At 37.7% G+C, this 19005-nt stretch overlaps 1 protein-coding gene and 1 long non-coding RNA gene across 14 annotated transcripts in view; one reads left to right on the top strand and one right to left on the bottom strand.

The window, feature by feature from the left end:
- The window catches only part of LOC140622189 (uncharacterized), a 55578-nt gene extending 48953 nt beyond the window's left edge, over positions 1–6625 (top strand). For all 11 annotated transcript variants that reach the window (XR_012021928.1, XR_012021931.1, XR_012021929.1 and 8 more), the window contains one exon: positions 3818–6625. This is a non-coding gene — a long non-coding RNA (uncharacterized lncRNA). The remainder of the gene's footprint in view (positions 1–3817) is intronic.
- TPRG1 (tumor protein p63 regulated 1) overlaps positions 1–19005 on the bottom strand; it is a 136587-nt gene that overhangs the window by 54426 nt on the left and 63156 nt on the right. The window lies entirely within an intron of this gene.

The raw sequence follows: 19005 nt of genomic DNA, 5'->3' as shown, positions 1-19005 counted from the left end.
ACTCAAAAATAACAGGATTGTGGCATTTGAGGAACGCCTCCTCCCAGGGCTTTGCCAAGAAATAGCTCAGCCATCCCCCACCATCCACCCATCCTTGTCAACACGCCTCCCTGGGCATTATGAGTGAGTGGACAGCACCGCACCCAAGATCAAATCCAGGGCATTCTTGGCACAGACCCCCAAAGGCAAAGTGGCGAGCATGCGTGACAAAATCTTTGCCTGCTGTCCAGTTCATCTACTATGCCATGTAACGTGATCCTTACTGAGGGTGGTAGCTTCATAAACCCCAATGCAAAGTTTTCAGGTCTTATTTCCAACCAAGCAAATCTCAAGCAACTTGGATCCAATGGAATCTGGGGCCATTAATCAGCATTGCCCACGAGAGGATGATACTCAGAATCTCATATATAACTTCTTTACACACCTAGGATAAGTATCCAACACCCCTCATCAAGACTGACTTCAAAGATCTGATCAAACTTTTCTCAGTGCTCTAACCCATGCTACATACCCCCACCTGTCCTAATCATTTATTCACTACCCACTGAGTACATAGCACTGTGCCTGCCACATATGAATGCTGTGTTCCTGGCTGTGGAGACACCGAGATGCCTAAAGCCTCTCTGCTCTATAGCCTTTGTGACTCCTTTGGCCAATCAAAATATATAAAACCTCCATATCCTGCCATTTAACAGTGTCTATGAACAGGTTTTCCTCCCTCCCCTCTTTCCATCCCTCCACCCATCTTGTCCTCCAGTGGCCTAGGAGACTTGTCATGGTTTCTGAAACAACTTCCCACATTTTGTGTCATGTGATAATACTCTTCCCCTAACGCAGTTACTGTTCTTTACCAGAATTCACTAGTCTGTTGTATCTTTAACAATAATTCCCATCCTTAGAAAAAAATAATTGCCTATTCTGTGCTCCCATAATGCATTACTTCTATCATTCATTTAGGGTTTGTCATATATGTGTTATATGAGGATTGGTTTTCTATGTATGTGCTCTCCCAGTCCCAAATTATATCTCAAGCTATTTGAGAGTAAGGCCAATGTACAATTCATCTCCTTTCCCCTCTAGAAACTACTACACCCATAACGCCCAGTTTTAATGTTGGATCACCACATTAAAACTATCACAACTAAAATTTTCTTTTAAGAGGAATGCCTGGGTGGCTCAGTGGTTGAGTATCTGCCTTCGGCTCAGGGCATGATCCTAGGGTTCTGGGATTGAGTCCCACATCAGGCTCTACACAGGGGGCCTGTTTCTCCCTCTGCCTGTGTCTCTGCCTCTCGTTCTGTGTCTCTCATGAATAAATAAATAAAATCTTTTTAAAAATTAAATAAATAAAACTTTAAGAATTTGGGTGCACCAATATCTGATTTTTCCATGAAGATAAACAAAAACATACAAGGACAATGCATAATGATGGTAACTATATGAAAGAGCTGACACAATTATTTAACTAAAAAAAATCAAGGAATATTAATATCAAAGTAATATTAATATTAATCAAGGTAATATTACCTATAATTCTTAATTGTAAGTTAGATTTTTCAACATAACTAGCTTCTTCTGTCTGCTGCCCTGTCATGGAATGGTACAAGATGTAACACTAGGTATTTTAGATGAGTATGCATTGGATTTTAGGTCACTTCTCTGTGCATACCTGTAGAGTCATCCCTTCTTACACACACTTCCTGCTTAGTCTGAACTGGGGGCTACCATCTTGTTCCTGGGAGCATTTTAACATGTGCTTTCCCTACTCACAGAAACAGATTCCTTATATCCAATGAATACAGCTTAGATTATCCCAAACCAACTCATCAAGTTGCTATATCCACCAGAAAATAGGCCCTAGCTCTCCGTTAGTTTTCCACTGAATGACAGGCCTAGAGCTAAGTGAATGATTAACACTTCTTTCCTGTTCAACTTACAATGCAGACCTGTAGTCCTAACTGCCCCACTTGGTGACTCAGAAGCTTCTCAGGGAGTGGTTGTCTATGAGCATTTTGCAATCCCTTGAAGGATACACATAGAGTGTCATCTCCCTAATAAAATCACAGCTAATTGGAAAGTGAAAGGGAACTGATATATTTGGAGCCCCTATAACAGTGAGCAGCTTTGCACTGCTCAAGTATTCTCACTTAATCCTCACAACTCCATGAGGTGGGTGTTAGTAACCTCATTTTAGAGATAAGAACACTAGCCTGAGAAGAGTTATGTATCCAAGCCAGTAAGTGACAGATCTAGGATTGGGACCACGGTCTGTGGAATCCTGAACCATATGAACACTCTACCACATGAAACAGCCATCCCCATCATCACCAACCTGCGGGAGTTGGCAAGCTCCCTTCTCCTGTTCTATGGCTCTATTAGGAGGAGGTTTGGTTGTATATAACAGGAAAAATCCCAACTAATGATGAAAAGCACATTCTTTCTTGGTAAAAGAAGATCAGAGGTGGGTAGTGTAAGAATGGAAGGGAAGTTCCACTGAATCATTGGGAAGTCAGGCTCCTTCCAGCTTCCTCCTCTGCCATCCTTAGGTTTGATCCTTGGATCCATGGTCTGGGATGAGGGCTGGAGCATTACATCCACATTACAGGTAGAAAGAGGGGAAGGTGAGAAAGGAAGAGAGAAGAGTGTTTCCTTGCCTTTTGAGGAGTCTTCCCAGAAGGCCCTCTCATTTCTTCTGTTTACATGTCATTGACCAGAACTTGGTCAAATAGACATACTTAGCTTCAAGAGAGTCTATGAAATGTAACACTTCAGTTAGAGACATGGTTGCTGCCAATAACTTAGGAATTCCATCAGATGGAGAGAAAGGAGTATGTTACTGAGAACTGACATCATGACATTTGTATTTCGCAGACATCTCTCCTACTCTGAAGACTAATTTAAGGGTTTAAAGACAGAATGTTCAGGATTCTTTTTTTTTTTTTTTTTTTGAATGTTCAGGATTCTAATGCGGAAGGGAAAAGGTAAAAAAAGAAAATTGGGTCATTTTTATTCATGCTTAGAGATAATCTACAGATAAGGCAAAAATTGTTGCTTTTTGCCTTAGTGGACAGACCAGATGAGCCAACCATGTCAGCCTCATACTGGGATGCCACTCTTCAGAAGAGAGGACTCATTTGGCTTCCAGTGTCTCTACTCACACTGACAGCCATCTTAAAGATTTTATGACCCTAAGAACTACAAAGATTATGGCCTTCTCTACTTATATATAAATCACAATACAAACAACACAGAATCAAAAAGTAGAATATGGTCATGAATACTGAAATTAAAGTAGTTTCTTTCAAGCCGTGCAGACTTAAAATTTTGAGTAAGTACACCAGGATTAAACTCCTGTCATCATTTGGTGGCTGTACTTTGTTGCTGCCATATATCCAGTGCCTGTCTGCCTTTTGGGTAATCTAACGCTGTTGATAATTTTTCTTGGATTTCAGTTGTTCCCAGGCCTTCTTATCCTGGGTTGTATGGAGTGAAGAACTATGTCTATAAATAAGGATGCATTTAAGGAGAAAAGTACAGTTCCACTTTACCTTATTTACTGAGAGGGTATTTGGGGAAGAAAAAGATGAGAAGCCAGGCAGTTGCTACTCGGGAAAGACAACAGACTAGCCTCTGGTTCAATAACTTCTCACCTTACCTACACCTAATGGGAAGACTTTGCTTTCTAGGGCTTTTCGTTTTCTTTTCTTTTCTTTTTCTTTTTTAACACCCTCTTTGGTGAGGTAAACGCTCTGTTATATGGATAACCTAATATTCACACATATTTAAATGAAGACTAACCTGTTTCATACTTGACTAGGTGTTTTTAATAAAAAGAGAAATGAAGGATGACAATATGAAAATAGGAACCATGTAAGTGGGTCCGGGGACTGAATGAAGAAGAGCAGAGGGTGAAAGAGAGGAGAGAGAGAAGAATACATCTGCTGAAGCTGGAAAAAAGTGGATCAGATACCAACTGTGACCTATTTTCTCTTCACCTGTTCCATCCTTCCCATGGGTCAGCAAAATAGATGCACAGATGCTCATGTTCTGTCACCAAGGTTCAACTTTCCCAGAGCAAAACGCTGTCATTGGCCAGAGCATTTTTTGACTGCTGACAGTAAAGAAGTTATTATTTTCTCATTTCATGGAAGCAAAACCGGAAAAAATGTTACAAAATCTTGGTTAGTCACTGTCCCAAGAGATGGCAGAGACCCTAAAGATCATCTAATTCAACCCCTTTCATGTTACACATGGGTAAATTAAGGCTCTGAGAAGGGGAACAAGTATCTTTCAAGGACATACAGCAAACTGAAGACAGAATAGAGATGGAGAATTCAGACTTTTCTTTTTCCCAGAAACAGAGACTTCACGTTGCATTTCTAAGGAGTCACACTCTTAGCCAGAATTAATAAGAACAATGCTCTTCCTTTATTAGGGTGGATGAGCTAAAAAGAGCACAACCCCTCCCCCAGCCATGCTACACCCATGGCAATCACCTCCCAGTACCCTGCTGCCTCCATTTCTGAACCTCAAACACTACCTAAGAACTCAGGCGAACTTTACAGGTCTCTTGGTTTGGAGTAAAATGCCATAGTGTCAAGATGCACATCTGATTTTAATCCCCCAAATCTGTTTCCATCATCACTGATAAAGCCTTGTGTTTATATAACATCTTCCCCCAAGAAGCCCAGGGTGATTTATGAACATTATCTCATTACATAATAAGTAATTATCCTAAGAGATAAGTGGGCAATTTTATTCATTTTATACACTGAATCAGACCCATTTCCCAGCAGTCCAGAGACAGTCCTGCAGTTCAGGGCGAGGACTTCCAAACTAGTTTTAACCGGGAACCCCCTCACTCTCTAGTGAATGCCGACGCAAATGACAGATAAAAGCAGAATTACTCTAAGTCCTCTAAAATAACAGAGCTCATCCACATCTACACACAAAACTCGTCTCCCTGTTGGTGTCCTTCAGGCCCTTCAAAGCTAGCAGGCCATGCTGGGCTGCTTACAATTCTTCAGAGGTAACCAGTTTCTCCCCTCCTTTGCACAGATTCTTCTATCTGCCCGCAACACTCTCTCCATAACCTCCTTTACTTCGTCAATTCCTATTCACCCTTCAAATCCCAGTTCCAGAACCCCTTCCTCAGAGCAGCCTTCCTTGCTTTTCACTCTCTAATGTTAGGTTGAAATCACCTAATACATGCTGTGATATCCTTCATGTGATAGGCTACCTCTCAGATGGCCTCCAAAAATGTCTACTTCCTGATACACATGTCCCTGTGTGATAGCCTCCCGTGGAACATAAGCTGGATTAACCAACTGGCCTCCAATGAGAAGAGTGTGGCAGAGATAATCTCATAATGGTAATAGATGTCCTCTCTAAGATTAGGTTACTTAAAGATGGTGGCTTCCATCTTGCTCAACCTCTCTTGCTCTCTCTCTTTCCCTTGCTGCCTTTGAGAGAAGCCACCAGCCACGTTGTCAGTGGCCTTATGGAAAGGCTCACATGGCCGGAACTGATAACCTCTGGCCAACCACCAGCTGGGGACTGAGCCTGCTGACATGAATAAGCTTGAGAATCATTATCCCCCACTGAGCCTTGAGATGCCAAGACCCAAGTGATCTTGACTGAAACTTTAGAGAGATCCTGAATCAGAGGACCCAGCTAAGCCACACCCATACTTCTGACCCAGGAATAATAAATGTTTGTTATTTTACACTACTAAGTTTTGAGGTAAATCCGTACATGGCAATAGATAATTCACACACCCCATATATTTCTCCTTCAGAGCATATCACTGCTGTAATTTTCATCTTATCACCACGATTATTTGATTACTGTCTGATGGAGCAGTAACTATTTATCACAAAGGTATCACAGTGCCCAGCAGAGCAACTGGCAATGGCAAGTGCTCCACAAATATCAGTTACGTGAGTAGTTTATGCAAACATCGTCACATAGCTGGTCAGGCTCCCAGGGAATAAACATGAGGAACATCTTCCACCTGTGGGCTTATGGTCACCTTCTCCTTCTGCCACAGCAGGAAAATCCAATCCAGTCACCATGTGTCACAATCTACCCCAACTGAGCCTTCTCACCCATGCCCTTCTTTTGCCACTCACTGGCCTAGGTCAAGGCCTTGTCATTTCCCACTCTCCAGTAGAGAATCTCTCCCTTAACCAGCCCCTTTCTCCAGTTTCTGTTTCTCCCAAACCATCATTGCTGCCACCTTTACCTTCCTGGGCAGAATGTCAGTTGTTTCAGGCTCTTCCCCTCAAAAGTCCATTGCTTTACATGCTACTAGGACTAAAACCCCAAATTCCTTATTTATTATTGAAAGCCATTCAGAAGCTCCCATCATACTTTCCCAACAGCCAGGACCCAGCCCCATGGGAGACGTGGCATGATCTCACCAGTTGGGCATTCCCCTACTTAGGCCTGCTCCTCCCTACCTCTCTGCCTGAATTCTGCTCATCCTACAAAGACCTACTCAGATTTTAGCTCTTCCATTAGAATCCCCCATATTTCATAGTAGAAAGTCTTTCTCCTTTTCCTATGTTTACAACACTGTTGCTGTTGCACTGATGCATTAAACAAAGCCTGCTTAAAGCATGAATGCATATGTGTCTTCCTTCTTGTGAGCCTGTGAACATCCTGGGGACAGAGTCCATGTCTCGTCACTTTGTCATGCTCAATGCCTGCCACCTGGCCAGGGCTCAGGAAACACTCACTGAATGTAATTGATTTACTACTTGGAAAGAACATACCTTTAGGGGGCTGCCTTCTATTTGCAAAATCCTGCTGCGAGGGCAGATTATTAAATCAGTGTTTTTGTTTTGTTTTGTTTTGTTTGTTTTGTTTTGTTTTGTTTTAAAGCAAAGACCACAAACCACCTCTGAAGCCAAGAAAAAGATGCGATTGGAGGGAAATAAATCGGTACCTTTAATCCTCCGCTGAGTTTGGAAAAACTACAAAATCCAGCTTCCACCAGATCATTTCTTTTTAATTAAAAGTTAGCCCGATTCTTCTAGAGCACTCAATTTTCTGGTCAGGTCAACAAAAAGTAACCAATACCTTTCACCCCTCATCCTCCGCCCCCACTCCTGGAGTTAGGCAACCCTTGGGGGCGGAATAGACTTCAGCTGTTTGCTCTGTGCTCATAATTAGATTGTCTAGACAGGAGATGTTGCTGGAGCAATAGGAAAATATTTTACAAGGTGTTCCGCAGAACCACACTTATAACAGTGATTAGAACGCACTGACAGACGCAGAGACAGCAGAATTGGCCTGGGCCACGAGCTGGTCTCACCCAGAGCAGAGCAGAGGCACTTTGAAGCTCTTGTCTGGGAAAAAAGATGCCCAATTAGAACTCTGGGGGCACAGAGCAGCTCACTGGCCTTTGGATCCAAAGGAGCACCGCTGAGCTGATGGAGTCATGTCTGGGATGCCCTCCTGCTGCCTTGCATGTGCTGATGCTACGTCAACGGGGGGGCTTCTAGCTCCTGCTTCCACAAGAATCTCTACAGACAGGATAGTGGCGGTGACCTCCGCAGGAAATTTCCCAAGCCTCCCTTCTGCAGCACGGCCTAGCCCTTATATTATGCCGAATGCAAATTTTAAACAGCCCTGAGAGATAAATGTGTGATGCCTACTCTTGCAGGAAGATATTTCTTGGCATGACCTTCCTGCTCAGCTTTTGTTGGCATATCAGTGTGACAGCAACAATATTTTCCAGCACAAAACCTCTTTAGAGACATTTTTCACAGGAGTAATTGATTAGGTAAAGTCATCCGGCCTTCGAAAATGAATGACTTTTGAAAACTCGCTATACCGACAGAGCACTCAGAAGCACAGAATTTCAACATCAAAAACACAAACAAATAAAAAACAAAACAAAACCCCCAAACCAAAACAAAACAAAAAACCCTTCTAGATTTTATCAGTGAGGAAAATGGGACTCCGTAAAGGGAGGAGACATATCGGGAAATTAGATCAGGACCCAGATCTCTGAATCCTAAACTCGTATCCTTCCACCAAACCTGCTAGAGAAGCAATAGGTTTGCTTCTACCCTACCCACAAGCCAAAGTGCTCACTCATATCAGATATTTTTCTGAGCATTTTAAACGTAGTATCTCATTTAATTCTCAACATATACCAATGAGATAGATACTATTACTCTCTTCCGTTTAAGGGGAAACAAATGAGGGGACAGAGGCTATTGTGGGACTTGCCCTATGTCACTCATAAGCAGATCTAGGATCAGTTCCTCAGGTAGCCTGGCTTCAGAATCTGCTCTCTAAGCTCTAGATTGTACTTTACCTCCCCATGACAGAGTTCAGACAAGAACAGAGGCAAAGAAATGGGGCTCATTTATCCTCAAAAATGACAATGCATTTGAAAACTAGTAGGAAACAGGTGCTTCACAAAGGGAGGATTTGAAATCAGAGGACCTCAAGTATCCAGCCCCACCACTATTTACATGATTACAGACAAGTCACTTGACCACTCAAAGTCACAGGTTCTTCATCATTAGCTCTTGTGGGCATATTAAAAAAAAAAATGGGAGAGTTAACAAGCAAGTATGGATTTCTGGAATTCTGTGACAACTTATTTTATTTTAGCAGATTTCAAATTACAAAACACTCTCACATTCATCATTTAAATTGATAATGACCTATGAGTTAAGCCTGGTAAGGATTTTTATTATTGACATTTTATAGATTAGAAATAGAAAGCCAGTTTTAATCGAATTCAAGTGCATTTTCCAAATTTGAACAGTAAAAAAAAAAATCAATGTGGTTAAGACTAGTCATAGCTTTAACCTATGGCTAATCTCACAAAAGCCTAGTCTCTCTCCTCCACATTTTTAAAGATTTATTTGTTTATTTGAGAAAGAGAGAGAGAAAGAGAGGTAAGAGGTAGGAGCAGAGGGAGAAGGAGAGAGAAATCTTCAAGCAGATTCCTGGCTGTGTGCGGAGCCTGACATGGGGCTCGATCTCACAACCTTTAGATCATGACCTGAGCCAAAATCAAGAGTTGGATGCTTAACTGACTGAGCCACCCAGGTGCTTCTCTCCTCTACTTTTCTTAAAGATTACAGACACAACAGGGTTATGAAAATGGATTGTTAATTAAAATCTGAAAATAAATCCAATTATGATAGGAATAGGTGCAGGGTTCCTGTCTCAGATAAGAAATAATAACAAATGCTATGTAGTAGCAACTAGTTGCCCCTAGAGGGTAAACCAGACCTTTTACCCTTTCCTGCTTTTGACTCTGGCTAATGCTCTGATCCAAAGAGAACTGGCTATCATCTCACAAATACCTGATCCACAACCTCTAGTTGTCTCTTGCCATTACTCTCTCCTTCATAAGAAGCCAAAGAGCAAGCAGTGAATAAAACAAAACAACTTTGTTTTGTAAGCACCAGTATGTGGGATTTGCTGGCACATGTTCTGCTAAGTTCCAATAGTCCTCTTTGTGGCTTCTTAAGAGGAGCAGGGCTTCATTCACAGGAAAGATTATCTTCACCCAGAGGGGTAGAGAGGAGCAAAAGAGAAGAGACAGGATGAAAAAACACAGAAGTAGACAGAGAGAGAGAGAGAGAGAGAGGAAAGTAAAGCAAGGGCATGGGTGGGAAGGGAAGGGCGAAGGAGGGCAGAGAGAGAAAGAAGCCAATAAAATATTATTGATCCAAAAAAACACTGGGCAGGGAGTTGGAAGAATTGGTATTGGAACCCAGCTCTGATATTAAATAGCTGATGGTGCCCCAATCCCTGAACCTCTTTTGTTTTGTCTCATCTCTAAAATGTATGCACTCAGCCCTATTTATTCTTGGGGGTTGAAGGTCAAATGGCATAGTAGAGGTAAAAGCTCTTGGTAAACAAGGTCAACATTACCACCTACAGCCAGAGGATGCTAATGTTAAATCACTTCATTTTCTTATCACAAGGGAATTTGCTCTGTCTAAGCTTCCCTTTGGAATTGGCTTGTGATTATTCAGCAGCTGATTTTCCCTTGCCTCTTCTTTCTTCTCTGTTTGCTGCTGCCTGACCTCTGACCTTATAATGGTGACTTAATGCCCAACCAAGGAGGGCCAACTGACTTGGAAACAAAGACAGCAATCAAATCAACTTTTTTAGTTCCAGGTTAACAAAAGCTTTTATCTGGGAGAAAAATCAGAACTTGTTAACAGCTGATATCTATGAGGCATATTACAAAATGCTTTCAAGCTATCTCATTAGAAGCTTACAATAAGACTATTAATGAAGCGGAATGATGATTAATGTCACCTTTTGAGAGATGAGGAAACAAAGTTAACAGCTGCAAAATTGGGGCTGAAACCAAGGCCTCCATTCCTAGTCCAGAAATCTACTATGGAGGTTTGTTAGAAAACTGAACAGAATTTAGAACACCACCCCTTCCTCTCACTGTGTTCCTATTTCCTGGAGCCTGGGAACGACCTTTACATTTACCAACATTCCAGCTGCTGGCACAGGCTTTCTCTCCCTAACCCCAGAATGCAAATCTGGAGAAAGCCACACAAGTTAATTAGGAGGGCTGGAATTACATCAACTCTCTGTGGTAATAATTGGGTGCCTCGTGGGAAATAAAATAAAATATGCCATAAAAATGAAATTTGTCTGGTAAAACTAATGAAAGAAGGGAGATGAAAGATTAGAGAATGTGGGAATAGTATGAACGTGCAGATTTCTTATCTTTCAAAATGGAAGTTCCATATACACTATTTAAGATAACACATCAAGTGGAAATATATTAAGTAAGTAACTAAAAATGATTGGTTTAAGCATTTTTTTTTTTTGGTATAAGCATCTTTTTAAACAAATGATGGAGAAGTACAAAAAGAAGATGAAAGAAATGGGTTCTTCTTTGTTAATGTGAATGTGTTGTATTAGGAAGTCAATAGATAATAGTCAAAAAGGCTAGAATAAAAATATTGTGATAAATTACACTTATAGTCATTGGTTGAAAAAGACAGACTATAAACCTTCTTATTAAAAATACACTTGGGGCAACTAGGTGGCTCATATGGTTAAGCATCCAACTCTTGGTTTCAGCTCAGGTCATGATCTCAGGGTCAAAAGATTGAGCCCTGTGACAGGCTCTGTGCTCAGCATGGAGCCTGCTTGGGATTCTCTCTCTCTCCCTCTCCCTCCTCCTATGTCCCTTCCCCTTCTCATGCCTGCTCTCTGTCTCTCTTTCTCTCTTTCTCAAAAAAATAAATATTTTTAAAAAAGAAAAAATATACTCAATGAAAAGCAAAGGAAACTCAGAAAATATGGTAATATATTTAGAATAATATAATAATACAAAAATTAAGAAGGCAGACAAAGATCATCACTGTCGTATCACTTTATGAAAATGGGTTCATCTTACCAGTTTAAAGAAAAGATCTCCATGTTAGATCACAAAGTAAAATTCAATTACATGCTATATATAAAAACACATGAAAAACAAAGAGACTTACATTTTTGGGTTTTAAAAAAGATTTTATTTATTTATTTATTTATTTATTTATTTATTTATTTATTTGACAGAGAGAAAGAGCACAAGTAGGCATTGCAGCAGGCAGAGGGAGGGGGAGTAGTAGGCTCCCTGCTAAGCAGAGATTTCAATGCACCCTTGAATCAGGACCTGAGCCAAAGGCAGATGCTCAACCACTGAGCCACCCAGGTCCCCCACAAAAAACACTTCCAAGACTTGCAATGAATATTCAATGGAATATTAAATTATAATATAATTATTACAAGTGGATTTATGCCTTGTATATACAAAAATGTTTCAATATTAAGAAATGTATGACCTAACTCATGATATTAATTATCTCTAAGGAGAAAAATATACATATTTCCAAAGATGCTTTCTATAAAAGCATTTATAGAAATTCAGCATCTAGACATAAATACCTAGCAGACTAGCCCTTCTGAAGATAACAATTAGAAATTCTGCACAAAATACCAAAAAAAAAAAAAAAAAAAAATCCAAAGCCCGTCTTCTTCCCATAAAAATTCTACTTATGGCTTTAGAGAGTATATTAAGGGAGTTTCCCCAATGCCAGTAGGAATGAATTTGAAAGTTGTTGAAATTTTGAAATTCCAAAGTTGGAATTATCAGGAAGAACTTTAATTACTGTACTTATGCTAAGTCAGATAAAGAAAAATATATTCATAAAGAAATGAAATATATCAACTCTTTTAAGAGAAATGGAAAATATAAAAGAGAAATAAATGGATGTTTTAAAACAGAAAGAACAAAAACAAAAAAAAATAAATAAAACAGAAAGAACAATTGAAATAAAAAAAAATACTTGATAGACAATAGCAGAATGGAATGACAAAGGGAAATGTCAGTAAATGTGAGGTTGCATCAATAGAAATTACCAGTCTGAAGATGTGATAGAGAAGAGACTGGAAAAAAATAGAGACTCAGATATCTGTGGATAATCCAAAATTTCTATTATGGAATTATGTCACCTTTTGAGAGATGAGGAATTATACATATAATTTAAATATCAGAAGAAGAAAAAAAACACAGAGAATAGGATAAAAACGTTTTAAAAAGTTACCCCAAATTTTCCAAATTTGTTGAAAGACATAAATTTTAAATGCAAGAAGCTCAGGGAATGCCAAACAAGATTAAACAAACATACACGTGTGCACAGACACACCTAAGCACATCACAGTCAAACTTCTGAAAACTAAAGATAAAGGTAACATGTGAAAGCAGATAGAGAATACACAGTTCATATAACTGTGAACTTCTCTTCAGAAATTATGGAGGCTAGAAGGCAGTGGAACAACATCTTGTGAATACTGAAAGAAAAAAAATGCCAAGTCAGAATTCTCTGATTAGAAAAAATATTCTTCAAGAATGAGGGCTAGGGGCGCCTGGGTGGCTCAGGTGATTAAGCATCTGCCTTCGGCTCAAGTCATGATCCCAGGGTCCTGGGATCAAGCCCCGCATCAGCTCCCTGCTCAGAGGGGAGTCTGCTTCTCCCTCTCCCTCTGCCCATCCCCTGCCCACCTTGTTCATGCTTGCTCTGTCACTCTCTCAAATAAATAAATAAAATCTTTTAAAAAAATGAGGGCCAAATAAAGATGTTTTGAAAATATATATCACCAGGGATGCCTGGGTGGTTCAGTAATGAGCATTTGCTTTAGGCTCAGGGAGTGATCCCAGCGTCCTGGGATCAAGTCCCACATTGGGCTCCCTGCATGGAACCTATTTCTCCTCCCTCTCCCTGCATGGAGCCTATTTCTCCTCCCTCTAAATCTTCTGGAACAAATGAAGAGTATCAGAAATGAAAACATCTATTTAAATATAAAATACAATTATATATCATAGCTTCTTTGAAATACATATAATTCTTCTTTTTAAAAGATGTTATTTATTTCTTTGAGAGGCAAGAGAGAGTATAAGTTGGGGGGAGGAGCAGAGGGAGAGGGAAAAGCAGACTCCCCACTGAGTAGGGAGCCTGACACAGGGCTAGATCCCAGGATCCTGAGATCACGACCTGAGCCGAAGGCAGATGCGTAACTGACTGAGCCACAAATGTGCCCCACATACAACTTTTTGAAGCAAAGTTTATAATGTTATTGTATGGGGTTTAAATGCACATAAAAGGAATATGCATGACAACTGCAAGAGAAAAGGTCAGTGAAGAGGAGGTGTGCCACATGTATATTATGTATGTATGTATGTAGGTAGGTAGGTAGGTATATATTTAATGTATATTATGATGTTTTGACATATTAAGGAAGCTTTTCTGTCTGGGGAGAGACTGCCCTTCTTGGGATTAGTCAATTCTTAGAGATGGCAAAGAGTCCAACTCCAACATACCATTGATATGAACATAAAACAACTCAGGGCCATACATCTTCTATCTGGTCCATACACCCCATGAGGCAGTATTTTTCTGCCTTCATGAACCCAGGGTCAGGTAGTGAGAAACGATGGATTACTCTTGTGGCTTAAAGTTCACCCAAATTATTAAAACTAGCTAAACTCACATTGATGTAATGTAATGCCTTGCTTTTCCTGTGGAAACTCCAGTAAAGGCCATAGTCTAAGTTCTCTTGCAGCTCCTGCCTTTTCACCCTCCTAACCAACACTGGTGACTTCCCCTGTGGCCCTATATAGAATATATACCCCCTATCTTGGATCTGTGAGTATAATAAACTTCTTTCCTTTTTTTTTTTTTTTTTTTTTTTTTTTAACTTCTTTCTTTTAAGCCTCCTTCTCATTTTCTCCTGTGGCCACACTGACTTTATCATACCACATCTAACATTTACATTCCTAGAACAATATGTTTACAAGGTTTCTGTTTGAAGTGTAGCATTACAGTGTTAACTCTGAGTAGACTGTGAAAAGTTAAATACTTATAAATCCTTCAGCAATAGTTCTCAGTACGGAGTGATTTCGCCCTTAGGGTACATTTGGCAATGTCTGGGGGACATTTTTTGATTGTCATAACAGAAGTAGGGTGCTACTGGCATCTAGTGGGTATAAGCCAGAGTTGCTGCTAAACATCCTACAATGCACAGAACAGCTTCCCACACCAAACAATTGTCCTGCCCAAAATGTAAATAGTGCTGATGTTGAGAAACGCTGCCTGAAGCAACTATAAAATTACATAAAATGTTACAGCTCAAGAGCCAACAGAAATATTAAAATTAGATTATGAAGAATATCTAAATAATTAAAAAGAAGGTTGAAAAGAGAATAAAAACTAGAAAGGGGAAACAGAAAACAAAGAATAGGTGGAATCAACTTCAATCAAATTAAAATTGTATAAAATGTAAAGGGACTAAACACTCCAATTAAAAGGCAGAGATTATCAGAATGGATTAAAACTAGGACTCAATTATGTGATCTCCTTAAGAAATTTAGTTTGAATACAAAGACATGTAAATGGATTAAAAAATATTTACTGTGCAAAAAATTAAGTATAAAAATGATAGAGTGGATATAATAATACTAAATATAAAAATAAATTTCAAAACATAGAATGTTGCCAGAGATAAAGAAGAACAAACATCTCATAATGAAAAAAGCTCAGCTTTTCAGGAAGACATATTAATCACAAATGTATATGTACATAATAACAGACCCTCAAATACATGAACCAAAGAATAATGAAATTAGATGCAACAAGAAAACCCCACAATGATAGTAGATTTTAACATTCACTTCTCAATAACCAAATAGTTTAAAAAAATCAGTAAAAATACAGATAACCTAAAGAATACTGTCAAATATAACGAACTGATATAAAAAACTACATACAATTTTTTTCCAATGAACATGATACATTCACAAAGAGTACTATCATCCAGTCAATAAAACAACTCTCAATATATTTACAAAGATTAAAATTAAGCCTGTATGTTCTCTAAATTAAAATTAAATAATATTAAAATCTCAAGAAACCTTCAAACATTTGGAAATTAGCTAATACAAATTCTAAAGGATTCCAAGATGATATCACAAGGAAATTAGCCAACACAAATTCTAAAGGTTTCAAAGATGAAATCACAAGCAAAATTAAAGACTACCTCTTGCTGAATGATAATAGAAGCACAACATATCAAAATCTATGAGATGCAGTAAAGACAGTCCTAAGAAGAAAATTTATAGCTTTAAATATTTGTATCAGAAAAGAAGAAATGCCTAAAGTTGATGCCCTTGGGTTTCAAATTCAGAAGCTAAAAAAAAAAGAAAAAGTAAAGCAAAAGTAAGTAGGAGAATGGAAAAAAATTAAAGAACAGAAATCAACAACATAAACATCAGATAGCGAAAATTAACGAAGTGAAAACCATGTTCTGGTAAAAAAAAAAAAAAAAAAAGAAAAAAAAACATGAAAAACTTGAAAGGTCTATTGACAGAGAAAACACAGAGAACCAAACAAAATCAGGAAAGAAAAGGGGTATCACTAACTATCTTATAGCTATTAATGGGGTAATAATGGAATATTATGAACAAATTTACACTTTCAAATACAACAATATAAATAGATGTAACAAATGCCTTGAAAAATACAATGTACCAAAATTAACACTAAATCAAAGAATTTTGAAGTAATTTTATAAAACAAATTAACTTTGTTATCAAAAACTATCTCACAAAGAAATCTCCAGCCCAGAAGATTTCTTCTGTAAATTCATTCTATCAAACATTCAAGGAAGAGATGACATCACTCATATACAAAATCTTTCAGAAAATAAAAGAGGAGGGAACACTCTCCAACTAAATTTATGAGGCCAGCATAACCCAAATACCAAAACCCGGTGAAGACATTGCAAATGTGAAATAATAGACCAATATCTCTCAGGAACACAGACACAAAACTCCTTAATAAAATATTAGCACATCATACCCAACAATGTGTAAAAAGAACAAAACATTATGACTAAATGCATTTATCTTAAGGATGCAAGGTTGATGTAATGTTTGAGAATCCTAATAAAAAATAGGATTTAAAAAATAAGATTTTTTAATTAAGCAAACGGACAGAAAAATAAATATGCATAAATAAACATAAATTCTTTAAAAATTCTTTTAAAAAAAGGAGGATTAACTCTATCAGATATTAAAACAAAATAAAAGATTATAATAATGGAATCCACTTTGTACTTTAATGAACAGATAAATGGAATGGTGATTCCAGAAATAAAGACAAATACACATGGTAAAAGATATATATAAAGAGAAAAAGATGGAGTATTGAATAAATGATTCTGAGAAATTTGACCTGCCATTTTGGTAAAAAATAAAGCTGATTGCATATCTTTTTCCTCACTTAAGGTAAATTCTAGATGAAATGCAAATTTAACTATCTAAAAAATAAAATCATAAAAATACTAGAAAACTGGGAGTATATTTTATAATTTCAATGTGGAGAAAGCCTTCCTCAAAAAGAAATAAATTTAAAAAGTTTATTTGAAAGACTGATAAATTTGACAAACTAAAATTCAAAAAAAAAGTAAAAAAGAAATAGCATTATAAAGTTAGAGATATGACAAACTGAGAAAAATATTTGTAAAAATATAAGGCAGGAAAGGGGACAAATTCTCTTATATAGAACAAGCTCTTAGAAATCAATAAGAAAAAAAATCAATATCCCAATAGGAAAAAAAATGGGTCATGGTCATAAATAGGCAGTTCACAGAAAAATAAATAAAATGGCTTTCTAACATAAGAAAAACATCTTCAGCTTCCTTCAAGTTCTAGCAATGGAGATTAAAACAAAAATGAGATGTTTTCTTTATCTCACTGGCAAAGTAAAAAAAAGATTCATAATGTGCCATGTTGGTGAAGGTATATGGAAAAAGATATTCGTATACTTTGTATAAAGTCCAAATAATATACTCTATAATATAATATGTTTATAATACTATATATAGAGTTAATTGGAGTCACCTTTGTTGAAGGCAATCTGGCAATATCTATGAGTTGAAATTCATATGACTTTTGACCTAATAATTCCAATTACAGAAATCTACATTATAGATACATTTTTACATCTGTGCCAAGTACCATATACAAGAATACTTATAGCAATTTTTTTTTACTTATAGCAATATTGTTTGTAGTAGCAAAAGTAAAAATAAATATCCATTAATGAGAGTCTGGATAAATAGATTAGCTTTCAAATAAAATATTCTGCATCATTAAAAAGACTGAGGTTGATCTATAGACGATTATATAATAAAATCTCCGAGGTTTATCATTGGGTAAAATATCTTGAGGCAGAGCAGTTTATGACATATGTTCTCACTGGGTAAAATACTTTATGATAAATATGCATGTGCAGATACATAGTTATAAATATGTATAAACAGACATAAACACATATAAAGACTTTAGATTCTTGTATATTTGTAAACTATTACTTTAAAACAACAACAAGTAATTATTGACTATTACCCTAAAGAGATACTGCTTGAGAACTGAGAGTCTAGGGTAGGAGAGAGATTTCCTGAAAAGAAACATTTTATGATGTTTAAAAATATGTTTATAATTGCTTGTATTATTGAAAATCCACCAGTTCAAAAAGTCAGCAAACAAAATCAATTTGTCACATCTTGCATCCATGGAAAGTAAATTAAAAAACAGATCTTTAATATGGTTTGCTTTTCTGTAAAGAAACCAACCACTTGCTTGAACTTTGCTTTTTTCAACATTGTGGAAAGATGTTTCTGCACTTACTATGTGCCAGGCCCAAGGCCAGGTGTTTAATAAATAAAACTAAATAAACAAAAAATGTATTTGCCCTCAAGGAGTTCACCATTCAATGGGAGAAGCTCATATTCAAAGGCTCAGAGGAAGACTGCTCTCCTTCTGGCTTAGATCTAAAATATTTAGTAAAGACAGTTCCTTCCAAGACAATAATAAGAGCTTAGTTCAGCAACCCTTCCCTGTAGATCTCACCAGGTATCTTGGTGAATGTCAACATCTCTGAGATAGCTGATGTCATCTCCACTAAGCTTCCAGGGAAGACCTCAAAGAGACTTCTTTTAATAAGAGCTATTAACCATCATAGATTCTTGTCCATTCATCTTTACAGAATAATTTCAATTTCCAAGGGCATTACACTTTTTCTCACCTCCACTCCTTTGGCTGTGCTCTTCCTTCAGCTTGGAATGTTAAACTTTTGTTCTTCTTTGGCTACTCCTATCCAACGTCAAATATATTCAAGTCCTTCTCCCAGAAAGCCTCTCTGATTCTCTGCCACACCAATTAAATTGAGGATCTTTCCTCCACACTCCTCCAGCTCTTTCCACCTTACGCCCAACCATCTTTTTTCTCATGTTCTCATATTAAAGCACAAATTTACTTAAAGTCGTATCTCTGGTGTCTGATGTAAAGTAGAAACTCAAGAATTGATTAATTCAACCATGGAGTTCACTTTTCTCCCCTGAGTCCACCCAGCTTACCATACTAAACTGAACTTTGTGATTGACTTCCCTACATGG

Source organism: Canis lupus, chromosome 31 (genome assembly GCF_048164855.1).
Source record: "Canis lupus baileyi chromosome 31, mCanLup2.hap1, whole genome shotgun sequence".
NCBI classification, from domain to species: domain Eukaryota; kingdom Metazoa; phylum Chordata; class Mammalia; order Carnivora; family Canidae; genus Canis; species Canis lupus.
This window is presented reverse-complemented; position numbering and strand designations above follow the sequence as displayed.